This window comes from Zosterops lateralis (genome assembly GCF_965231275.1).
Source record: "Zosterops lateralis genome assembly, chromosome: 8".
Lineage (NCBI taxonomy): Eukaryota > Metazoa > Chordata > Aves > Passeriformes > Zosteropidae > Zosterops > Zosterops lateralis.
In genome coordinates, this window is record NC_139768.1 from 491,244 (window position 1) to 517,576 (window position 26,333).

General features: G+C 46.1%; 1 long non-coding RNA gene across 2 annotated transcripts in view; it reads left to right on the plus strand.

Moving 5' to 3' along the window:
* LOC310912211 overlaps positions 1 to 26,333 on the plus strand; it is a 67,141-nt gene that overhangs the window by 25,277 nt on the left and 15,531 nt on the right. The gene's annotated exons all lie outside the window — the stretch shown is intronic.

Genomic DNA, 26,333 nt, shown 5'->3' on the forward strand with positions numbered 1-26,333 from the left:
GCTTACCTGCTTTGCTGGAGCAGAGGCTGTGCTCATAAATTTCCAGAGAGGTTTGCTGGAGCACCATCAAAGGGGAAAACAGTATTCTCTGTGGGGGAAGCTAAGAGCTAAATTCATGACTTGTATAGCTTGACTGAATTCAGTGAAGCTACAACAGGGATAAATCAGTCCTTGATTTGGCAAAAAACTAGTCCAATGGCCTTTTCAGTAGAAAAAGTCTGTAAGCAGCAGGCTCTGCTCCCCTCAGAGCCACATCAGTGACTTCAAGGGGGCTGTTCACAGATCCTACTTCTGTTCCAACCCTGCTGCCCATCCACACCTTTCATAAATGTGTCAGATGGAGCACCTTTGACACCAGAGACTTGAATTATGCTCAGTTCTGTAATGGCTCTGCTAAAAGATCAGTAATGCTAAAACAAAGGAGCTGCTTTGAAATGGGAGCAAAAAGCCAGACCGGGGGTTTGGCTTGGAGCTCTCAAAGACCCTTCAGATGTTCATCTCCTGGAGCTGCAGTCCAGAGTTCTGTCCTCAGGTGAGGGATTCTGCAGGCCAGGGGAGTGTCCTGCAGTCTCCAGCACTGTCCCTCAGCAGGCCCTGCTGCAGCATTTGGTGGGATGCCTTGCACAGGATGCCTGGAGCACAGTTCTGAGAATTGTATTGTGCTGCTTTGTACTTGGCAAGGAGGTGCAAAAAATGGACCATGGGTGTTTCTGATGAAAAACTTCCCTGCCCTGGCAACCCTTCTTTGGGCTGGTTTGGTCACCTCCATCAGGAACCTGTCTGTGCAGGGCAGGGAGAGCTCCAGTCCTGCCTGTCAGTGTGGGACAGGGCAGTGGAGACAGGGCTGCCCTGCCCTCCCATCCATCAGCCAGCTGCCTCAGCCCCTGCCTGCCAGCTCTGGCAATCCCCCTGTGCCCCCAGCCCAGCCTGGGCAGTTCTGGCTCATGAAACTCTGTAGGCAGATTAAAAATGCATGGGGAAAGAGAAATCTAATCTCTGTTATGGGGTGAACAGTGTTCTCCCTTCCTGGCTTTTACACACGTACATATGTGTTCTATCAACAGCTGGGATAGAATTGTTAGTCTTTGGCTCCCAGCTACCTGTCTGACTGCAAAATGCCTTTTGAACTGATCTGCCTGTATAAAGTACCTTCATAGCCCTGAGCAGAGTAGCTATGGATGTCTAAAGGGGGAATTACAGCATCCAAATGCTTTCTGCATTTTCAACTGCTTCAAGTTTCAATCCATTCCTCTTAGCAAAAGAATCAGACTTGCCCTCATGGCTATGGAAAGGGGGACAAAAATTTCTATAAAAATTCCTTCCCAAGTGGAAATGTTATCCAAATCATTGCTTGATATTTACTGGAGCCAGTATGTCCTTGATGAGTTAATGTACTTCTGGTTAGTATTAGTGCCCAAAAAAATCATCCTAGACACACAGCTGGGCTCCAGAAAGAATCACACTTTCCTTTGAAGCTGTGAAAGTCAATCCTAAGCAAAAGTCTGGCACTTAAAACCTACTGAGGGTACTTTAGTGGGGCAGCTGCTTTTATTTCTTCCAGGCTTTGTCAAATCCTGGCAATGCAAAGGACTGTCAAATGAAAAAAGCCCCAAGTCTGTTCCTATTCAGAGGCATTAATAAGCAGGAGAGACAGGGAATTGCTTCTGAGTCAAAAGCAGACTTGAATTTTCCTGCAGCTCGTACCCAGGTGAGAACATGGGAATGGGTTGTTTGTTTAGGGGGCTGGGGGGTTGTTCTGGCAGCACACAGGGGGTTTACAGGATAAAAACCGAGAGAGCTGCACTTTGGACATGTAGCCCCTATTGTGGCATGTCTGTGAAAAGTCCTCCAAGGGATGATACTGTGATAATTGATATCCACTAACATCACTTGAGGTTTTTCCTCAGCAGTCTCTCTCCAGGATAAGATGCTGGCACTTGAAAATTAACTTTTTTGTTGCTGTTGAAACTAAACAGGGTCTTGAAGGGTCTTTTAGTGACCAGCAAAATTAATATATGAGCACCTGATTGCTCCTTACTGTTCTCATATTCCATATTTTCAAGAATGGTTGTAACTGCTCAGAGGAGTCTATCAAGACATGATAGTTCTGATGTAGGGGAGATCTGCTCTGCAAAGCTGATTTTGCAGGATGTGAGAGATTGCTTCTGACGTTAGCATATTCAATTTTATGGGAAAATTCCTTATTTTAGGGTAAATTTGATCTTCCACAGGTGTAAATTCAGTGCAATAGAAAAATCTTCAAGTACTCAGCTAGGAGTTAGTATTACACTGGCAGCTTCTCTATGAATTAAAGAGGAAAACATTTGAAGTCCTGGGCTGTTACTTTCATTTTATTTCCTTTTATCATAGCCCCCAGGCTTCCAGGATTTTAGGTTAAATCCTGTTAAATAATTCCTTAGAAAACACCTACTGAATTCCCTAGAGGTCATCAAAGGAGACTAACCCTTTGGGCAGGTATGGAAAAATAAGGTGATTTTCCATCTTAGCAGCAAACTGCTGGTTATCTCAGTTAAGAAAGTCACAGGCAGAATAAAGTGGTATTGTCTGTAATCAGTGCACTCTTCTAATAGGGTAATTCTGTATTTTGTTTTTAGCTACAGGGTTTGTTTTATATGACAAAGGATTAAACTTGTATAAACAGAGCCAATTCAGGCTGGTGGAGAAAGGAGCATCCAAGTGTTTCTGTGGCAGAGGATCTGAGTGTTGGGCCACTCCTCTGTGTCAGGTTAGAGAGGGGTAGGGGATGCTGAGCAGCCAGACTGTTGTTCTTACACAAGCAGGGCCCTGCTGACTCCTGTGCATCTTTTACTGCTCTCTGATCCTGTGCAACTCCACAAGATTTATAAAACCACCTTCAGTCTGAAAGAGGCCTTTCATCTCCTGGCTGCTGCTTTCCTCCACAGCATTTCACTTTCCTCCTGGGCTGCTGGGAGCCCTCCTGCCATGGCACAGCCAGGGGAGTTTGCACTGAGCAGTTGTTCAGAAGGATGTGATTATTGGTCCCTGCTCTGTTTGTCCCCATGGGCTCCCCAGTGTGCTCCTGGGGGCTTTACAATAAAACCTGCCCTTGGCAGCCCTGGAAAGCAGCCTGCATCAACCTCCCTGGCCAGACCAAAATAAAACCTGCAGCCCTGGAAAGCAGCCTGCATTAACCTCCTGTCTGACCTGCTCTCTGGGGCTGGCACAGGAGGAGTTAACCTCTGTCCTCCTTTCTGCCTCTGCTGGCTGGAGTCACTGCCTCCCATCTGGTCCAGGAGCTCTTCCCAGCCTGCCCTGGGGAAGGCACTACAATATCCAGGAATTTTAACAATCCTAAACAGATTGGGGGCCGCATATGGATGAAAATGATTAGATTATAACAAATCCAATCACATTTGCTGCCCCAGCCTTATATTTTTAAGCATTTGAGATCAGGCTTTTTGCTCAATTACAAATATTTTACATGTGGCATAGATAAAGTTGTTATGTTTGTCTCTCCATCTTGTCCCCAGAGGAAAAGTATTGATTTTAATGTTTGATTGTAGGAATTTGATGGATAAAATCTGCCATTTTTGTCATGAGTCATCACAGTAACTTTCTGTTCATGGTGATCAGACTGCAGAGAAGGAGCACTGAACATGATCATACTTAGGTCTAGAGGAGGGGAAATGAACCCTCCATGATTTTTCCTGCCTTGTTTACTCCAGTGTGGGGAGTTTCTTCTTTTCAATTAAAAAGAAATGGATATTTCACAAAAGACCTCAGCAATAAGAGTTTATTTCTGTGCAGCATTTTTTTTTTTTTTTTTATTTAGCAACGTTTTTAGCTGCATGAAAAGCACCTTCACACCCACCTGGACAGCTCCAGGCCAGTTTGTTTCTGTTCTTTGCCCTCCTTCCTTGTGCTCCTGCACGTCTCCAACACCTCGGGATGCTGTGCTTGCCCCACCTGTCCCTGAGCTCACCTGGCTCCTTTTCCTCCCTGACTGTCACCAGCTCCTGTCTGACCTTTGCTGGGGGCTGGTAAAGGGACACACCGAGGGACAGTAATTCTGCTCCTCCCAAGGCTGTGGAGGGCCTTGCAAAACAACCAACGCAGCTTTTTGTGCAAAGGGAACCTTATAAAAGGTCACCAAATAGCAGAAGGGCCCCGTAGGGAATCCTCACAGTGGAGCTCCGTGCTCTGCAAGTAAGTTCTGCTTACTGCTTTTCCAACAGACCAAAAGTTTTGCCCGGGGTGAATTGTCCAGGAATTGTTGGGAAGTTTTATTTTAAGAATTGTCTCGCTAATTCTTATTCTGATGTCTTGGATAAGATATTAAGTCTCCAAGCACCCCCTGAAGGAAGCAGCCTGCTGGGCTGTGGGAAGCAGGGAATGCTCTGCTGGGACAGCCTAAAAACCTCAGAGAGCTTTTTCTGGTCCCTGACACTGCTCTGCTCCAGAAACCTTTGCAGGAGTGTTCCTGTGGCACACCTAAGACCAGTGGTTAACAGCACTGACTGCAGCCAGTTAATGCTTCAGGGCCTGTGTGAAAATCACACTGTTGATCTAAAAAAAAAAAAAATAGAATTAATGCTTTAAATTTACAAGCTACTTTATAGACTCATTAATTTTTCATGGGGGAAGGATAAATGAGTGGCTGGGGAGGAGGTCAGAATATGCTATTTACACTTAATTTATAAATTATGAACTTGAAAGCTGACACTTTATGGAGCTTGCATCATTTCATAATGAAATGGAATGAATCTCTCTGTCCCTGGGCTGGATCTGGCATAACATTAACATTTATGCTTCTGAGCAGTCTCTGACTGAGCACAGCCCAGCCCTTTGGTAGAGGAGGAATTTCCTTTGCCTTCTCCTTGTGCTCCCTCTTTCCTGAGGCAGATGTTTGACCCTCACATCCTGCAGGTCCATCCATGGGAGTCCCAGCATGGCCTGGACAGCAAATGTGACTGTCCTGACTCCATGTGGTTTCACCTCCATCCCCATGAAAACACCACTAAATCAGCTCAAAGGGAACACCAGGATGGCTCCAGAGGCACATCCTGAGCTGTCCAGGGCAGAGATAAGAGAGATAAAACCCCTTCTGTGCCTCTGCTGTACTCCAGTGATCCCCAGGCCCCATGGCCAACCCCCTGCACTCAGGGATGGGCAGCTGGACAGGAGGTGATGGCACTGCCAAGGCAGGACCACAGAGGAGGATTTGGGAGCTCCCACCCTTCTCATGATGCTTACTGGGGCTGGGTGTGCACTGGAGCAGAGATGTGTGTGCAGGGAAAGTGCAGCCACGAGCTCAGGGGGGCTAATTCAGTGCTGTCCCTTTGCTGACACAGCCACTTGTGTGTCAGGCTCGGTCTGTGTTAAAATACTGTTCCTGACATCAGGTTAGCTCTGGTGCTGTCCAGCTTTTCAGATTTATCTCTAACAGTGGCCTCATTTATCTTACCCCTTGGCCAGTGGCCATTTCTTGCTGAGTCCTGTCTTTGGCTTTCAGTGTGAAATTAAATTTTCACCACCTTGTTAGTGCTCCCTGTGAGTGCGCAGCTTTTCCAGGGAGCTGCTTGGAGCAAGACTGAGGGCTTGGATTTGGTGATCCTTGTGGATCCTTTCCAGCTCAGGAAATCTTGTGACTGCCTCAGCACAGAGTGGTATGAGGAGTCTGTCCCGTAAGTGAAGCCCCTCAGCTTCTTGCTCCCATGCCCAGTTTCATTTTGGGGGTTCAGGCAAAACCACCAACTGTTCTAGGTGCCAAAAACTAACCTGGAAATCATAGCAATAGTTTCACAGTTAACTTATAATAGTCTTAGCATGGCTGAAGCTGCTTATCTTTTTACCTCTACTAAAATACCAATTCCTGAACCACATGAAGAGAGGTCAGACTGCACTTTGACAGTTTGTGCTGCCCTTGAAATTTATGCCATCCAGCATATTTTAAAGAGCCAATTGCTGACGCCCTGTGTGGTGACAACACCTCTATTTCTGTCTGTCAGTAATGGACAGCGAGTGAGAGGTGGTGTATCAACTTCTTAATTGCACTGTAATGTATATGGCTTCTTCAGCCTGGGCTGGGGCTCTGACCTTGAGAGCCCTGAGACAGCAGCTTTTCCTGCTGCTTTTGGCAGGAGGGGACTCCAGCAGACCTTGTTTGTGCAGACCTTGCACCAATCCCCCCTGTGGGGTTTGAGACAGGCAGGCAGTGATGGGGGTCTGACCGACTGGCAGACCAGCCCTGGCTGTGACACAGCCCTGGAGCAGCTCAAGGGTTTTTGGGACAGGCTTTGGGCCCTCTGTAGGGTGAGCCCACAGAAAGGACCCTCAGTGTTTTCTGCCTTTGTGTTTAGTGTGAATTTAGAGAGCTTTAACATCAAATAAAGGCTGTGATCAGACCTGCTCACTGTGTCAGCCTGAATGATTTCTCTTTACTCTGTGCCACTCATGTTTCCTCATGCACAACCATCTCCCCCTCCTGTGGCCAGGGCCATTCCCAGTGGGATTATTGCAGCAGGACAATTCCCTTAGCCCCCAGCACAGCTTCACCAGCACCTTCTTTGTGTGAGAATGGGACATGCAGGAAGGGAGAACACTGCTCATCCCATAACAGAGATTAGATTTCTCTTTCCCTATGGTGGGGACAATGACAGGGGTGAGATTTATCTCAGAGGAGAACCACACATGGGGATACTCCTCAGGAGAAGCCCCTGTGAGACACAGGGCTGGCCCTTGCTGTGTGAGAAAGCTTTGTGAACCCTTTGAACCAAAGCAGCCTTTTAAGCTAAAATAGAAGAGCACTTAGGCCCTTTGAACACTGGCAGTACTACTTGGTGACAAATTTGGTACTTTCCCTGCCAGCCTGTCATTCAAAGGGTTTCAGCCTGCATTCCTGCCTCACCTGCTGGGTCTCTGTATTTTAGAAAGAAGAGATTCCTTCCTTGCAGAGCTGCTGTTATCCAAAGGACAAAATACCAGCCAGCAGGACTCTTGTCTGCTCTGTCACAGAGATGTGGAAAGAGGGAACCTTTATTAATGGAGATTTAATTTGTTATGTGTGACTTTGCAGATTGATGAGCAGGTTATTTATAGTGCTGTAAAGGACCTGTGCTAGGGATGATGGTACAGGAATAAATGTACTAGAATGAAATAATAGTTCTGGTTTCAATAGGGGTATCAGCCCTAAGAAAATGCAGAGCATGTAACAGCTAATTGTGTACTGAGGAGTCTGGGGAGGAATTCCTCATACCTGTGTGCCCAACCACAGAGCCTTTGGGAAGTGTTCATTCTCTTCACTACACTGAGGGGAAAAAATCCCACTCTTTTAGACAGGGAGGAGAAGTTGCACAGTTAGTGACACCACTTGTGTCACAGAGGGGATGTAAATGGGAGCTCAGGTTGTCTGTGTCCCTCATGGATTGGCCTTGAGAGTTGAGTGACTGCAGCTCCTCCCGCCCTGGAGCCAAGGCAGGACAGGACCCCCTTGTCCTCCCTGTCCTGGAGCAGGGGGGGCATCCAGACCCTGGGAAAGGAGCTCTGCTGGGGGCAGGCACAGCTGGGAAAGCTCAGTCACTGACCTGCTCCTCAGGAGAGGGAAGATTAAGTAGGAGGCAAGAGACTTTCATTTAGAGGTGGATGGATGCATTCTGAAATAAATGACAATCACTTAATCTGCTGCTGCCTGTGCTCTGCCTCAGGACACTTATCAGTGTTATCTGAGATGGGCTGGTGGGCAGGTTTGTACAGCACAGCTGGATGTTGAGAGTCCATTAGGTTTTTATTATTTATTCTCTTTATTGATTTGTTGTCACACCATACTGCTGCTTCTCAGAAGTCAGGTAGTGCCCTAAAAAATAATAGTTCCTCAGCTTCCTGACCTCCACTGAAGCCCTAAATTTCTGTGCTGTGTTTCCAAACAGTCCTCAGCTCTTTGACCTTTTTTCTGACATCAGGTAAGCAACTTGATGGCAAATCAGATCTCTATTTTCTGTTTTGGACATGCCTGAGAGCACATCTCACTGTGAGCCTTAAATTCAGGCCTGGGGTTCCCAGTACTTCATTCTTCCCTCTCATTCACTCTCTTCTTCACTTCTCTGGGTGAGAGATCTCTGTGTTTCCATTCTCCTCTCTCACTCCAGTCAGGTTTTGGTGCTTTTGATAAAGACACCAACAAATGCCCCATCAGCACAGTCAGGGGCTCAGAGCCCTGGGGCAGGAATGCTGGTCTCTGGCTTGTGCCTGGCTGTTTCGGTTCCTGCACTCCACAAGGTCAGTTTTGCTCTGTCTCGGTGCTCGTGGAGCAGACCCAGGTTGGCAGGAGGAGCATCCTCTGTGTCTGCAGTGAGGCAGGCACTGCCCGGGAGGGCTGCATGCCACTCTGGAGAGCTGTAGACATGGAGCCTGGAAAGATGAGGCTCTATAGTGATGAGTGTTCATTGTACCCACGTCTCAGCAGCTGTAGCTCACTTTTGGTCTGACTCCTTGGAGGTGGAGAGGAAATGGATTGTGCTTCTCCTTCTGTGCCACTGGATGCTGTGGGGATGTGCTGGAGTTGTGTCTCCTGGGGCCAGGCAGTGTCCCCAGTGTCCCCAGGGGTGTCCCCTGCCAGCTCTGTGCTCACAGGTGAGCTGGAGAGAAATGTGGTGTCTCCATGGCCAGTCTGGGGCTCCATGGGACGTGCTGCAGCAGCAGATCCCTCATGAACCCCTTGCCTGGCACTAAAGCCATGAATAAATAAAATAAAATAAACCCTCTGCAGTAAAAACTGGGCTCCTTAATGGAGGTGCAAGGGAAGTCCTCCAACCTTCCCAATGTTTAAAACAAAACCTAGCTGCTTGTTAGCTGTGATTTATGGTTTTTGCCATACAAATGGAATGGATGGAGGAGGTTAAGCCCAGATGAGCCCAGGCTGCTCAGCTGGATGATATTAGGAGTTAATCCCTTTGCGTGGGTCCATATTCTGTAATTCCTCTCAAGCCTGATGACTGCAGCTGTATTTTAAAAGCTTTGTTTTTTAAAGATAATCTGGTGGAAGCGTGAAGCTGGTAGAAATAAATATTCTCTTCTTTCCATGGAAAAAGATACGATATTTGTTTCCATATTTAAACTTTTCTTTGATCTGGCTTGCAAAACAAATTCAAGATTGACTAGAACCCTCCAGTGATGATTGTAAAATTCAAACCTGTGATAGAGACACAACTCTAGCAATGTTTCCCACAACTGCTACAAGTAATTAAAGGTCTCCTTCACATGCCTAATGAACATTTTGTTTCCTGGCTGCTCAATAACTCCTTTGTTCCCTGTGGTTTGTGTTTCTGGCAGCCCAGGAGCTGCGAGGTGTTTAAATAGCTCATCAAACAGGTAATTTTGCCACCCTCTGGCTGTGAGATAATGAAATGTATGTATAACAAATCTACCCTGTGGACTGAAGCTCCATGTGCTTGCCTGACCCAGGGGTCCCAGCAAGGGTTATTTATCCCACTCCCCTGACAGCAGAACGTTTGGGGGATTTGCTGCTGACGTGAAATCCTGTACCAGGTTTCTGAGCCATCCACCAGACAGCTGATCCACTCATCCAGGCCAACCTCCTCGTTCCCATCTGTGTCACAGGGCCCAGAGGCTGCAAAGGAACAGGGAAATAACAGACTTGGTCTCTTTGAAGCCTTGTGGGAACACTGCAATGCCCCCAGTGTTTGCAGCATGCCCCTGAGCTAAATAACAATTAAAGTCAGCTTTTGAAAGAAAGCCTGAGGATTGCTAACTCGGGCTTTCTTTGGAATTCTCATGAGTTTTATTTACAGCTTCTGTGTAAAAAAAAAAAAAAAAAAAAAAAAAAAAAAAAAAAAAAAAAAAAAGAGAGAGAGAGAGAAAATTCGATATGGCTGCAAAGAAATGTGATCTGAGCAAATCCTAATAACTGCAGAGTGAGAAGGCAGAGTAAAGGGTTCAGCACAGGTAGGCAGGGCTGTGCTTTAAGGCCTGAGCTAAAATGCAAAGGTCTCTGGAACACTGTGGTTTGGATATCTGGCCTTGGTCTGCTCTGCCAGGACCTGGAGGGTACCAAGGCTCTCCCTCTCCTCCCCAACAGGATTTAGTGTCCCAGCTGTGGCTCTGGGCTCTCTGTGGGCTCATGCCCTGTGTGAGGAGCTGAACTCTGCAGGCACAAGGCTGTGGGGCAGTTCTCAAGGTCTCTGTGATCCATAAGTCAGTCAAGCAATTCTGAGTCTCTGCCTTTCAGTTCCCCAGAATGTCTGGACTGTGTGTCACACCCCGGCCTGGGGCAGGCTGGGAGTGCCCCCATCCCCTCAGACTGGTGTCATTGTTTGTCAGGGCTGTCCATCAGCCTGGCTGCTCCTCGTGAGCCTGCACAGCCTTTCCCTGGAATGGGAGGGAGACTGCAAGGGGAGGGCTCTGCTTTGACCTTCACCCACCTCTGCCAGGGGTGGTTATCTCAAGGGCAAGCAGAGACCTTGCACCATCAGCTGGAAGGTTGCACTGGAGCCTGATGAACATTTTGCTCTCCTTGGCTGGTGACTCTGATGAGCCAAGCCAGCTGCCCTGGAAGTTTCAAGGGACAGGGAAAGCCTGGGATGGAGGGCTGGACTTCACCTTGATCATCCATTTGTGACCCATTAGAGGCTGCTGGGTCAGGGGTGACCCTGGGGCCTGTTCACAGTCCCTGGGGACAGAGGGGACTGTCCCTGTCACCCATCCAAACCCTGGGGAGCCTGCAGGGCTGGGGAGGTGCTCCCTGCTGCTCATTCCTCTCCTGGGCTCCTGTTCCAGGAAATCTCCATACACAACAGCCACTGAGAGTCTCCTCACTCAGAAGGCTCTGCTGGGAAAGGAGGGAGATGAGGTTATGATGAGGTTCATGTACATTTCTCCTTGGGAAGGAGGAGGAAGGAGCCCACAAACGCCTCGGGCTTTCACCATTGTCTCCAGGTGACTAAGCAGCAATTTTATTTTTAACAAAAGCCAATACTGGGCAGTGAACAGAGCTGGTGGTACATCTGAGAGCTCCTGTGTCACTTCCTGCACAGCCAAAATCCGCCTGGGAGGCTCTGGGAGATGCACTGCATCGCTTTGTATTGATTTTCTCCTGTGAGATGAGTGTGCCTGTGAGTTTTCTCCCCTGGGACAGGTCGGGTCATCCCTCTGAAGGTCACCCAGGCCTTCCCAGCATCTGTTTCCTTGCCGAGGTTGGAGTTTGGCTCCCCTGTCAGTGCTTGTTCTGGCCAGCAGAGGGCACTACGTGCAAGGTTAATAAAGGAAAAGTTTTCTCGCGCTGTCAGGCTGGGCTCGAAGTTTAGAATAAAAGCTTTGCTTCTGATAATGGAGAGCCTAAAACCCAGTTAGGAATGCTGATATCCTCAAACTGACTTTCTATGCAAATTTGCTTTGGTTTATGGTTAAAACATTTGCATTTAAAAATGGCCAGTCATGTAAATGAATGCTGGTTTTATTTGCTGTTCCATTACCAGTCTATGTTGTTCCATGTCCTTGATGACATCTTTTGTAGAAATTAATAGATGAGGATAAGAAGGCCTTCTGTAAAAACAAGCAATAAAAGCAGCCATGAAGTGATTTCATTCGGGGGGAAAAAAAAGATAATTTATTTTAAAGAATATTAAATTATTAAAATTTATTTTAAAGAATATTAAAGAATGCATACTTCAAGCTACAGCTTGAGAACATCAACGTGAAGTGTTTATCCTGTAAGATTAACATGGAATTTTCACTCGCTATTTTTATCCCCTTGCCACTTCCCTTCCTCCTGTGTCAGAGCTGGTGTAATCCACCTCTCATTGCCAGATGTTGCCTGTCCTGCACTGGGAGGGCCTCAAACCCCCCTCCTCTGCCTTTTCCCAGTCGCGCCTTTTGCACCAAGAGCTGCTCTGCCCTTCCCTGCTGGTGCTGCCCATCCCTGGGAGCCCCAGGCACCCTCCTCCTGTCAGTCCTGTCCCAGCTCCTCCTGCCTGGAGGGAATGAACCCTGGGGGATGCCCTGTGCCAGCATCACTGTCCCCTCTGTGTCCCCAGAGCTGATGCAGCCCCTGGCCTGGGTGCACTGGGGGCTGGACACAGGGATGGGGGTCACAAATCCCCTGCTCTGGCTCATCCCCCTGCCCTGCCAGCTCTGCAAAACAAAGGTTAATGCTGTCATATTTCACTGCAAACTTGGGACCTGCGTTAATATATTTTAAAATATGTTACTGCCATTTTGATAATTTCTCCAGTCTAACCTTGTGTTCCCATCTGGGAGTTACTGCATGTGGAAGAGTGAAATACAACGTTTGCCAGGAAAAAAAATAAAATAGGGCTTTCAGGATAAATGGTTAGAAAAACAGGCTAGAAAGGAATAATGGTGGCATTTTTCAGCTTGAATTCTAATACAAGTTTATATTACATCTGGGAAATTCTTTCATCTAGCATTAGAATGGTATTCCTTAGGTATATTTCATATATGTGTTTATCCTTTTGTCTTCCCGTTTTGTATAATAATATGAACAGTAAAAGTGACAAACAAGTATTTATCAGGAAATGCCATTTAAGAATGAAATCAAATGGGATTGAAATGGAGAATGGAGGTTCAAATCCCACTTCTCCTCTGCCTGATGGCACCACGTCCCCACTGGATGTGAATTGTCACACAAACCCTGCCAGCAGCACATGGAGCATGGAGGGTCCCAGCTCTGTGTGGGGAGGCACCCCCAGAAATGTGTCACAGAGGGCGGGAACAGCCCCAGGCACCTCTCACCCCCTGAGCTGCAACTAGAGGTGGAAAGTTACAACCTTTAAGGATTTTATTTTTTTTTTTTTTTTCAGAAAGTGAGAGGGTGTGAAAGAGGTGTTGGGATGGGAGCTGGAACTCGACCTGGATGATGTGAAACGTGTGTCTGCTGGCTGGTACAATAAAATGGGAAAGAATGTTCAGAAACCTTCCCATGATCTCTGCCTGCTTCTCCAGTTTCTGCCTGCTCTCCTCTTCAGGGCTGTGCTGTGGCTGCTGTCTGTCTCTGCTGTCTGGAGTCCCTTTCCTCCCAGCCTGCTCCTGGGGCTGGGTTTTTTCTCTAGTGATTCTCCCTGTGCCACCAAAGCCTCTTGAGCACCACAGAGCTCATATCAGGCACAGCCTCTCCATCCTCCTGGGCCGGTCTGCCTTCACCATCCCTCCCTGTGCTCTTCCTGCCCCGGTGTGTCCTCTGTGCCCTGTGACCCTGTCCAGCCTCTGTCTGCCCTTCAGCAAGGACTGCTGGAAGGTTCTGCAGTGCTCTGAGAGGCAACACCACGGGAGTTGTGATTTCCTCTCTGCAGTTTGGCTGCTGGAAATGCTGCCTGCAGAGCCCCAGGTACCCTTTGTGCACACTCCTCTGAGAGAACTGGATTGCTCCCCCTGGCCAGTCCTGCTGGCACCATCCCCGTGTCCCCTTAGCACAGCTTTGCGCTTTTCCTCTGCCTGCTGTGGGCACCCCCACGTCCTGCTGTGCCTCAGGGGGGTGTCTGCTGTCTGCACACCTCTGTCTTTAGGGACAAAGGGGCCTTTATGTCACTAGCTGGCCTTGGGGAGAGCTGTAAAGGATGGAGTCCTTCCTCTCCACACACACCAAACCTCCTGCTCGGGCTGTAACCCCTTCACACCTCTGTGAGTGTTCCACCTGCAGCAAACCTTCCTGCACACCCGTGGCAGGCTGAGACAAGGACTTGGTCTTGATTTAAGTCTGGTTGGAGTTTCCTGCCTTCCCCCCTGCTCTGTTCCAGCACATGAGATGTTACTGACCTCTCCTCTGGCTGGTTTTACAGCCTGGTGCCCCTGAACTCTGGGCAGTGAGGTGTCAGACTTTGTTTCTGGCCCACAGCAACCATCACCAGCCCTTTGGCTGTGGCAAAGTTCTCCTTATGTTTGATTTCAGCACAACAGATTTGTTAAATTCCTCTGGGCTTTCCATAACAAATCTTAGCAAAAGTTCTACTGAAAAAAAAAATCTATGTGAATTTCCATCTGAATCTTTTCCAAACTGTGCTGTGTCTCAAATGGAGAGGTTTAAGAGTCAGACAGTGCTGTGGTGTGCTGGGATTGTGCCTGTCACAGTGAGCAGTGCTGTTTTATTGGGTTTGCTCTCCTGTGCTCTCCCTGCCATGCCTGCCTTGTTCTGTACTAGACATGGGCCTCTGGCAGACAGAAAGGCTTCAGGGTTTCTCTCTGTGTTATGTCTCCTTCTGATAGAAAACACAAGGTTAGTGGACAAAATGAGCCCCACTACTATTTCCAAACTGAGCACCTAAACAAAAACTGAGGAGTTCATCTTTTATAAGCCCAGATTGCCACAACTGCCTTTGCTTGCAGCATAAAACCTCCCTGGAGAGGCTCCAGCCAGGTGTGAGCTGGGAAAATCAATCACCTCCACTGCCAGGGACAGAACAGCCCCACTGAGTTTCAAAGGTGACTGGCAATGTGCAGAGTAGAAGTGGAGTGCTTGATTTAAGAAACAGCCCCACGATGCCTCACTGTGACTCTGAGATCAGCTGGAGCACAAACCTGGAGTCACTGAGGGGGTTTAGGCACCACCCAACAGTGCTGCTGTATTACATATTGTGACATACTGATATTCTCCAATTTCCTAGTTTTATTTGCCTCTTTCAGAACTTTGTCTGGAGATCTCTGTGCAACTCAAATCTTGAAGTGAAGTTTAGGAATTTCAATAATTTCTAATCCTGTTTTCCCTCAGTTATTTGCACTAAGAGTTCACTCTACTCTTGGATGCTCAGCATGCTGAGTAAGTCAGATGAATTTTTCTAATTCCTAGATATTTTCCAAGCCTTATAGCATTTAAGCCACACAATTCTTTCTAAAATAGTAAAAGCTGTGTGTCTTCAACTCTGTAACTGCCTGAAAGAGTAACTGTAGCTATTATTTAATACTTCAACAGTATTTTTCTGCCTTTGATTCTTGGGAACAGCTGTAGGTTAATTAAACTATAAACTAAGCTTTCACTGGGTGATTATCATCATTATTTATTCAGAATTAATAAGGCTGGTGAAAACAACTCCTTCTTACGCTGTGACAGAAATTGCTGTGTGTGTGTGTGCATTCAGCCCCAGCAGCCTGCCATAAATCCCCACAGCTGCTCTGCTCACCCTCCTGTGCAGCCTCACACAAAATACAGATTCATGGCAAACCCTCCCAAGGCAGGGCCCTGCTGTGAGCCCCGGGGTCAGCAGAGTTCAGCCCCCAACAGTGGGAGCTTTCAGGAGCTCAGGAGGGGCAGGGATGGTGGTGCACACAACCACAATTGTGCCACACAGCCACAGAGAGCCCTGGGCTGACACTGCTGCCCCAGGCTTGGCTTTTCACTTTGGGCTGGACTGTACAGCTGCTTTGCTGCCTGAGGAGGAGCTGAAACATTAAACTCAAACAGAAGGGTGGCCAAGAGAGCAGTCAGTGATTTGCCTCAGCTGGGGTTTCACATCCTGAGCTGGTGTGAAGAGAAACACCAGGAGCTGCTGGCTGTGGTCAGGGTATAGAGCCACATCTGTGCCTTGCACTGCTAAACATTGTCAGTCCCTTGAAGGGCTTTGCTCTGGTAATCAGAGTAACAAACACCCCGTCACTGCACCCAGGAGGAGCTCCTGCTCCGGGCAGGTGCCTGTGCCTGCAGGAGGAGAGGCCCCATCCATTAACATGCTCTGAGAACACAAACCCACCCAGTGCCTCTGGTTACCTGCAGTTCCCATCTGGACACACCTGAACCAGTGACATAAAAGTAAAAGACTTGTTCTCCTGTTACAAATCCCCTGAAGCTCCTGTTCCACCAGCTCTCTGTACTGGGAAAGCTTTTTCCATAATGGCCACTGCCCTCCCATCCTGCCTGGATGGGAGAACTCCCCACCCCTGCCCTGAAATCCATGCAGCCCCACAACTAAATTACAGTTCTAGACCATCAGGAATGTTTCTAAAAATGCCTGTCTGTCTTGAGCATCCGGGAAGGGATTACCCAGAGGCATCTCTCAGTCTAATTGGATAATCACCCTGTGCTGTAAAGGCAGCTAAGAACGTGTCCCCTCACCATTTTTCATATTATTTGCATGTACTTGGGTGACATAATTACCAAAATTCACTGAGTAGCTGTTGATGCTAATTACAAGGCTGCATCTGGAAATACTTCTAACCTCTATTTTTTGCTATGATTTTCCAGTTTGAAAAAAACCATCAGATTTTAAAGCAATGGATTGCAGCACAGAGAAGAGAGTGAGTGAAGAGTCCCTTGGGACTTTGCTATTAAAAGAAGCTTTCACAGTTTATGCATCAGGTTTTGATTGCAAGGCATTATTCAATACTCTGAAATGCCATTCATTCAACAGAAAGGAGATAGAAAGTTCCTCCAACTGTATTTTCATTTTTCTCATGTAAAATTCCAGATCTTACAAAGTTTTTTTTCTATTATGAGGGTAACTTTATCTGGTGTTGAGATGTAGTGTCAGGTGCAGTGCAGATTCTGTTCTCTTGGAGTGGAATTTAACAGCCCTGCTCACACAGGCCACAAAACCCATCCCAGTGCTGGTAAACAGCTCCCTGCATCAGGCAGAAACTGCAATGGTTCCACAATAGTCACTTCTGTATTTTATTTATTTCCTGTACACCTCCCTAGGAAGAGTCAAGATTTGGGTATCCAATAAACTGTCTCATTTAACAAAAACTGGAAAGCAATTTATGGGGGACATGGGAAATGACAACGTAAATTATACTTAGAAAACACTTTTCTAATGTATAAAAAGATTTTATTTAGCATAAAGGAATGGGAATTGTTCTGGACACTTTTTGTTTTGCAGATGGAATATTTTACTTATTTATTTTAATAGGTGAGTGTGAGAAGTAACGTTTTGCATTTGATATTGTTGATATAATGCTTAAGACTCTAAAATAACTTAGGCTGGAGTTTGAGTTGCTTCCGCAGCATCAACCCACCATCCTTTGCCATCAGACCTAAATCTGGTGCTGTTGATGTGAGACCTCTGAGCAGAAATCCTCCTTCAGGCACTCTTTGGTTCCTTGTGCTGTGTCCCATGAGGGACACACTTTTCCTCTGAGCAGGTACAGGAGAGGAAGCCCTGCAGGTCCTGGTGATGTTTGTGTGGCTGGAGGCATTTCAGGGAGGAAACAATCACTTTCCCCTGGAGGGACAGTACAGCACTTTTACAGGGTTAAACCCCCAGGTCTGGATGTAGCTGGGAGAGCAGAGGGAGTTTGTGCCATGCAGCTGCTGAGATGAGCACATTGCTGCCTGCAGGCTGCAGCACAGCTGCTTCAAGTGCCTTATTGAATCTGCAGCTTTGCTGTTTACTGCTGCCCTCCCATTCCTTCCTAAAACACAGACAAAAAATTATGTTTGTTCTTACAGAATAAATGCCTGTCCCACTCTTTCTCTAGGAAAAAAGAATGCTTGCTTCTGAAAAGCAACACAGGAAGTTAGATAGTAAGCAGGAAGATTTGTCCCAGTTTTCCAGAGCCTGGACAGAACAACCACCATCTGTGTAGGGAGAGGTCAAGCCCTGCTCTTTGCCTTCAGGGTAGGGAGTCCATACTCAGACACTCTCACTTCACACAGTTCCCCACACCACACTCACTGCTTCCCCAGCACCATCCAGGACCCCCATAACATCATCCTGAACCCCCAAAACACCATCCAGAACCCCCACAACCTAATCCAGAACCTCCACAACCTAATCCAGAACCTCCACAACACCATCCATCCCTGGGCTCTGAGGGTATTTGGGCAGAGCCAGCAGGGAGAGCAGGCTCCTGAGAGGGACCCAGCTCAGGTCAGTGGGCAGGCAGGGAAGGTGCAGAGGGAGGGAGGCATCAGCTCACTGAACTGCTGTTCTCACCCCTCAGAGCACACAGGGAGCAGAGAGGATACTGAAAGGCCCCAGGCTGGTCCCAGTTTGTAGTGCCTGTGCAAAATCTGGATTAAGACCAGGTTTGTTAAAACAACTTCAAAGCACAAAGGTTTTACAGGGCAGTCCCTTTTCCCTGCTCCTTTCTCTGTGAGAATTGGGATCTCACATGCTGGTTTCTCACAGCCTTTGATACTTGTGTATAAACTGCTGTAGTGCTGGTCAGTGCTGCATAGGCACATCAGAAAAAGGGAAATAAAATATTTCAATTCTCTATAAAACTCAACAGAATACTTAAATCCCATGCTGCTGAGACAATATAAAAATAAAAAAATGTTGACAGTCACCCTTACGTTGTTTATTTTAAAATGTGAAATTATTAAGTGGAGCATACCAGTTGGTTAAATTATTTTGTTATTGCTATCTGTGCAATGTGAAGCCAAATCAAAACAACTGGCTACTAAGGAACCAGCAACAAAACAGTTCCTGTATGAGCTTGTGAAAAGAGCCACTAATTTTAATTTTAGATATGGGCCTGGAAACATCATACAACTTAAATCAAACAGTATAGTGTGAGTAATTGCAATCACACTGTAACTTTAACTAAAATTAAGGAACCATTTAAATATCTTTCCAGAGAACAGCCCATTTCTTTGTAGAAATAAGGTTTCAACAATAGAAACACTTTAATGAAAGCCCTTATTTCAGAATTGAAATTAATTACTGAACTGCAAAAAAGAACTTAAATGATTGAATTAATACCGTAGAAAATTTATAATGTTAATTCAAATACAAATTGACTATGAGGAAAAAAAAATATCAAAGTTCCTGCTTCAATGGGAATCTTGCATTGACTTCAGAAGGTCTGGGCAGGGCTTTGATTGCAGCAAAGGCAGGAAGGACTGAAAACAGGCAGGGAAGGGGTTCCATCAGTGGGCAGGTCTCAGTGAGCCTCAGGTTTGGTTTTCTTTGCCCAAGATTCCAGCCTGGTGGTTCTGGTGGGGCTTTTCTGCCCTCTGAAGGCTTTGAGTCTGGTGCGAGAATGAATTGGAGTCTCAAGGTCTTGTTTTTTCTCTGGTTTCTCACGTGTTTATTAATTCTTATCTTACAATTCTCTGTGCTGGCCAAGGTGTTCACAGCAGCTCGGACACGAGGGGACTCCCCCTGTGATGGAAGGTCACTTTGCCTTTATACAGATAATTGTGTGGTTATTATTGACCATTTCATACCAATGCCCAGTGCCTGGTCTAGAAGGGTCATTTCTACTTGTGCCATCACCACATCAGAAAATGGAGGACAAGGAAGAAGGAGAGGAACTCAAGGGACCATTCAAATTCCTCCATTTTGTCCCCCCACCTACCTCTATTCTAAGAATCCCAAAACTACAAAATCTTCCACCTGGTGATAACTACACCACTGTCTGTCACACATTTGTGACTTGTAATTCCCCTCTGTGCTGGAAGTTTTTCCAATGGACTGAAATCAAAGCCTGTGCCCCCTGGGCTCTGTGCCAGGGTCTCAAACCCCCCTGCACAGACCCCAGACCCTCTTTCTCGGGTCCCAGACCCCTCTGCCCAGGTCTGTGAGCTTCCAGGGTGCCCAGAGGGATGCTCTGGACTCTGACAGGCGAGCAGGTTTCCTGGAGGAGATGTGGAATGGGTACTTTAAAATTGAACTCTTTTTACTCACCTAATTAAAAATGGCTATGCTGTTCATTTAGCTTTTCTGGGCTGGAACTTCCATGATCTACCTCAGGCTATTGTACATCTTGAGACAGTTATACAAGGAAGAAAATGGCTATTCTGGATAGAAAAAGCTCCTAAACTGGAATTACTGCACCACCATTTAGACCTGGTATTTTAGCTACAAATGTCATTGCAGTAACTCAAGAACAGACACACAGTGTGCTCTGGAACTGCTGGAACTTTTTTCCTTTCCTCCTGGAGTTTTCTCTCCCCTTTGGTTCAGGCTGGATTTGGTGTTTGGGTATTTTCAGGCAGTTCCCACGAGCTGTAATACCCCTGGGAGATTTCACCCTGCACTGTGCTCCTCACACATTAGGCTTAAACTAATGAAGGGTGCTTTGGAGAGCTCAAGGGAGCTTTAATCCACTTTGTAGCCCAGGGTGATGCTCTGCTCTCCTCACAGTGCCCTTGGGAAGGGACCTCTGGGAGGCTGAGAGCCTTCACAGGATAACAACACACCCAGTGCACACACAGCTCCAAGGCTGCTGGGCAGAAACTGCCCTCCCTGCTCCTTCTTTGGATGGTCAGGAAGGAACCTGAGCATCCCCTGTGCTCCTCCTGAGTGTGGTGTCTCAGAAAGGACAGTCCCCACAGCCAGGTGAAGAGAGTGACACATGGAATATCTGGAGTGGCTGGGGTGGGGCTTCTAGCACAGGCAGCCTGGTTCTCTGCTGGCTCAGAAGCTCCCAGACTGATAAAAATGACTCAAACAAAAAATGAAATGACCCTCATGCAGCTGGCTGGGTCCCTGGAAGACAGCTGTGACCTCTCCTGTCTGCAGCCAGCCTTGGGAGTGCTCTCATTTGAGACCACAGGGATTTTAGGATGCCACAGGGTAAAGGCTTTGCAGAAATGACTGTTATTACTGCTCTGATGGTTGTTATTACTGCCATAATTATGATGATGGTAAGAGCCCAAAGCCCCAGGGATTAGCCCATTGATCCAATTTGAGGAAGCTTCTCGAATTTTCAAGCTATTTACATACAATGGACAAAAGAGAAAGAGAGAGAAGCTGGTTTATGAAATTGGATCAGGCAGTGTTTGAGCTGAGTGCATTCCAGCCTGCAGCCAGTAGAGTTGTTATAAACTGGGGTGGGGGGGAGCTTCTATCAATGTCCTGTAGCTGTTGTCCCTTGTATTAAACATAAGGAAAATTCTGCAGCATTTGCAAGTTAAACTTCTGTGTGGCAAATGTTTTGTTGGTGCAGAATTTGCTGGATGCCCTTACACAGGTCCATTTATAAGCACATTAAAATCTATTTTAGATGGCTGTATAGAGTGCTCAGATAACATAAAAATTCCTCTTGGATCCCTTGGGGTGCCAGTCCCTCACTCTGCAGTGTCATCCTGTGGTGCACTGTTGTGCTGTATCACTGCAGGCAGATCAATTCCCTGGCCCATCCCATTAACCCCTGTGCTGCTTCCTCAGCACATGGAGAAGCTTTTCCTGTTCTTTGGTGGTACAGGAGGAGCTGCCTGCCAAGGACAGAATGTACCAGTGGTGAACAGCACACAGGCAGCACTGCAGAGCTTGGCTTGGTCTGCTCAAACTCTGTTTTCACATTCATAAGGAAATACTACTGTAAATGATAGTTTAGACCCTCCATAAACATTCATTACTGCGGCCTGGAAAGAAGAGTTCATGTTCTGCACTTTAATATGCTTTTATGGTAATTGAAAAGTGTGAAAACAAACAGTCTTACTGGAACTGACGTTGTGGGAAACATCAGGAGTATTCCTGAAGCTGATGGGAGGTAAAAGCTTTTGTAGTGTAAGTGTGCCCTTGGGTTTGCTGGCAAAATGTTTGTCCACACTCCTCCTGGAAGTAACTGCTACCACTTTAATCTCCACAGTATTCTAATGGTGCTTCTTTCCTGAGATTATACATCAGACTGCCTGGAAATTAGTGGGGGAGGAACTGGGATAGGATTTCTTGCTTTTGTAGAAGGTTTTTCTGATCTCATTTGTTAAGTAAAGCTTTGGCTTTGTGAGGGATTTCAGCAAGTGTCCACAGGTATGTCCCACTGTGCCTTGTTTTTGTTGGCTCCTTGGAAACCTGCAGCTCAGTGCCTTTAGATCAAACACTGGAACAACTCCTGTCACAGCCATTCCAACACCCGGCAGACAGACCTGAAAGCTGCTGTCATTACAAGCTCCATATTAATAAGGTAAGGCAGAAATATTAAGTCAGTATCTCTGTATCTGTCAAGGTGAAGCAGAAATATTGTAAGCATAGGTTATCATTGATAAACAAGGGAGAATAATGTGTGTAATAAGAGCAATAACAGTTATGGTGAAATAACTCATTAATATTTTTCAAATAAGGGGTTTGGTGGGCCCCTCATCTCCAGCCTTGGTCAACCCACCAGAGAAACCAGAGCCTGGTGTTTTTTTTTTTTTTTTTTGTTTTGTTTTGTTTTGTTTTGTTTTTTGGTTTTTTTTTTTTGGTTAGGTTTTTTGGGGTTGGCTTGTTTGTTTTAGAGGGTACAGTGTGGCAATTCTCTGTCTGAATTTGTCCCAGTTATGGTATCAAATAGTCAATATGTAAAGTAGTTCAGCCCTACATAAAACGTTGATTTTATGTAGACCTTTGAGAAGTATAAATACATGATGTACAAGAACAATGAGATTTCCATTCTGTGATTAACTAAGCATAGGTCAAGTTTTATTTCAAGTCATATGGTAATTATTCCATGAACATGAATGTATTTCCTTACAGTACAGTTAATAGAACTGAATTCTATTATAAGTAATAGTTAAGCACAGCTTTTGAATTTTAAAATCTCAGAGAAGCCAAGAAATGGAAAAATGTAACACAGTATTCGGATCCCAGGCAGAGCCTGCAGTTCAGTCCAGAGAGGAACAGAACATCCTGAGCTGGAAGGGAACCACAAGGACCATCAGGTCCAGCTCCAGGACAGCCCCGGAGTTACACCCTGTGCCTTAGGGCAGTGCACAAACCCTGCCTGAGCTCTGCCTGTGGGTGCAGGAGTGCAGGAAGCCAACACACTGATGTCCTGAGCTTGTATCAGAGCTGCCAGTTGCCATCTATCCCTTTGCTAACTCCAGACTGGAAAGATTATAAAGTAAATGACACACCAAGCTGTTAGAAAGTAACTTGTTCTTTTCATAATTAATACCAATGGGACATTGGTGCTCCTGCTACCATTGGGCTTGTGGGACCCAGGAGAGCCTCAGGCCAGCTGGACACAGTTCTCTAATATCCCTCTCTCTAAAAATGCATCCCTGGTGCATCCCTTCTGCAGAACGTGGTATGGAATCTGTCACTGCAGAACTCTAGTCCTTCATCACCCTCATCCTGACAAAGTATCTGGGGGTTGTTGCTGCATCTGTGTTTTACTGGCAGATCACCAACTGCCAGTGGAGAAACCCAGGAACAAGCCTCTTGTTCTTCATGCTCCAGAACCAAATATCTGGACCTGGAAATCAAATCTGAGTTTCTTGCCAAGATCTAACAGGACAGAGTTGGTCTGAAAACCTCTCACTTGTCAAGGTGAACGTTCCAAACCTTTCCCTTGGGCTGATTCATTTAGGATGGATTGTGATAAGCCTGAAAAGCCAGCAGCATCTCTTTTCACCCTTGAGCTGCACATATAGTCAGCCAGCTGTGTTTTAGCCAAAAGAATTAACAATTAAATCAACCCACTCTCTCAGCCACTGGTGTAATTGCAGCCAGTCTTGAGACTTCAGATCTTCCTGCCAGCATAACCAGGCTGTGTGTCACAGAACACCCTCACGAGGGAAGAGAATATCCCCATAAAGGTCTTGTGAGGCTGATCAAAGCAGATTTTTTCTGCCACTGCTGATATGCACAAGTAAGCAACTTCTGTGCAGCTCTGGTGCACTGTTGTAACTCATTCAGACACCTGGGATCTTCTCTGAGTTAATGGATAAGGATTTTTTTTTCCTGAGTTAATGGATAATGTAAAAGATAAGGATTATTTCCAAATTTTCACAGTCTATAAATAATTTTCCCAGTTCAAGTTGCCTCCCTGCTCCACTGCAGCTGCTGTACAGTTTTACTAATGGGGAAAAATTTAAAAGCATCATTTGGAAAGGTTCATGTGCTTTCTTCACCATCCTTTCAGGAGGCAAATGTGTGGCCAGTGGTTTGGGTTCAGGAAACATGGCCATGGTCTCCAGATTCCCTAAAACTCTTGTTGGGGCTGCTGATAATGTTCTATTGCAAAACAGTGGGGATAAGCAAACCTCTTCCAGGAAAATGCAGCCTCATGCACTGTACTCAGTGCAGGTACCAAATACACAACAGTTCCTAGAAATTTTTGAATCTATTTGGTTAATTCATGAGCCTTTTTCAACACAGAAAGAAGCAGCAAGTTGTGCATGAAAGCAAGAAGAAAAGCATGAAGGGAAAACATGTAAGGCAATAAAGTACATTGACTACGCAGAATTACAAGGGGAAAATACAGCAAATCTCTTCTCCCCCAAAACAGACCTGTGAGAACTGTTTCTAAACCAGATGCAATGTTAGTAATCTAACTGCTATTGTCCTCTTTATCCTGCAAAATGCTTCCTCTCATTCATGGCAGAATGAGCTGGAATCAGTAGTTAAATCCTCTTTAAATAAGCAGCAGTTTCCAAATTGTTTTTGAGCTTAACACACGGTACCTGGGCCTTCCACAGCTTTCCTGCCTGGAAAGTGTCTTTGGCCGGATAAATGAACATTCCAGCAGCGTCCAGGACATCACTGCCCTGTGAGGGCTCTGCCCAGCACCTGTGGGAGCTGCCAGGGTCACTCTGTTACCTGCTGGGGGATGCTCAGCTGCCTCTGACCTAACCCAGGTGTCAAAGCTGGGAGAGCTCAGCTGCAATGCCTGAATGCAGTGAAATTTGGAGTTTGGGGTTAGATGGGCTGCAGCTGTTGGGTGCCCTTCACCTCCCTCCTGCACACAGGACCATCAATTCTCAGCTGAACAGCAGCCAGACTTTTGTATCTCATGTTCAGCTTTGCAGACTGTTAAAGATTCTCATGGGAATGGCCTTACAACCCCTCCAGTAATAAAATCCTGCAGAAAATCACAGCTCCATGCAGGAAAACTGCTCCATTTGCATCCCAATCCAAGGAGCAGCACTTGTCATCGCTGCCTTTGGGGCCATGGTGAATTCTTTTGGTTCTGCACAGCAAGGCAGATGGGATTGATTCATTAGAGTGCAGTGGGTTATCATTGCTGTAGGAATAGGTAATGACAGATATTCTAATTAGAAAAAAGGACTCGGTGGCGAGGGCACATTACAGGCTAGAGCTGATCTGACCCCAATCAGTACAAATGAGGGTACAGTGCTCCATCATGCTGACAGCACCAACAGCATCAGGGTTCAAAAGCCATCTGTTCCTTCCAGCCTTTAAAGAAACTGAGCTCAAGGGTGTTTCTAGGACTGTGGTGTTCCAAACTTCACTCTGTCACACCCATGGGAGTGAGCTTACCCTTCTGCAGGGTAATCATTTTAATTCTCATTTCAGTCATTGTAATGTTTGGGTAAATTTTAGCTCAGAATTATCACAAATGCATTAGCTGGCAATTTTACCCAAGTATTATTCCATACTCACTTGCAAGTGATAGAGAGAGCCAACAGCTCATTCAGATGAAATGCCAGTCCTCATTGCTCAAACTCCTGGACTGGTTTGGCTGCTCTTGGGTATGGACAGGTACTGCCATAGCAGCTTCCCCTCTGATCTCATATTTTTGGTCTTTTTTGCAAGTCAAAGGACTGAAAAAGAGTTTTTGAGGCATTTCAAAGGAGATGATAACTTCGGGGCATAACTGCATGGGAATGGGAAAGAGAATGGAGGCTTTTCACACCAACCACAGCAGATGCAGAAAGGGGGTAGGAAAACTGAGAGAAGAGGGTATTTCAATTTTTACCCACCTCTGCATTGAGCCCCTGCCCAGCTTCCAGGGGACAGTGCCCTGGTGCTCCCTGAGCTCTTGGCAGGACAAAAGCAGCCTGGGTTCCCTTTGCCTGCCTGTGGGGACACGAGCTCAGGGATGTGGTGAAGATCTGTCACCAGGGACTCCCAGCTGGGCCCCTGAACAAATGAAAGAAGGAAGGGTTGCAGCCTTGCAGTGACTTTTGCAAGTCAACCTTGGAGTGTTTCACTTGTACGAATTGGCAGTCAAGGTCCTGGTGATAATCAGAGACTTTGTGTCTAAGTGTTCCACTTATGGATGAAGTCTTTAATTGCTAATGAAAGTTATTTAAGGAAGAACATATGTTGAAAAGTCTCACTTAAACTCACTGTAAATTATTTGATAATGAAAATCTACAGCCATATAAGCTGAAATATGGGATTTTTTTTGGATCTGTGTGCTATTTTGGAGTATCAGGAATTTTAGGAGAGGTATATATTATTATCCATATCCCACTTCTGTTGAAATGGAAAAATAAATCAATTATGGAAGACTTTTTCATACAGTCCAAATGTGGAAGAAAATTTCTTGGATAATGTATCATATGACTTAGCAGAATGTTAAATAATGCTAATAGAATATTGCTAATTAAACCTTGTCTATTGGAATATTTAATTGAGAATAACAATGAACATTTAATCAAAGAATAAGAAATAATATCCTTTCTTTTAAACACAAGCTTGTAATTTTTGTACTTTTTGGCTTAAGAAACCTAACAGAAATACAAGTAAGTAAAAATAAAATCTTCATTAAAG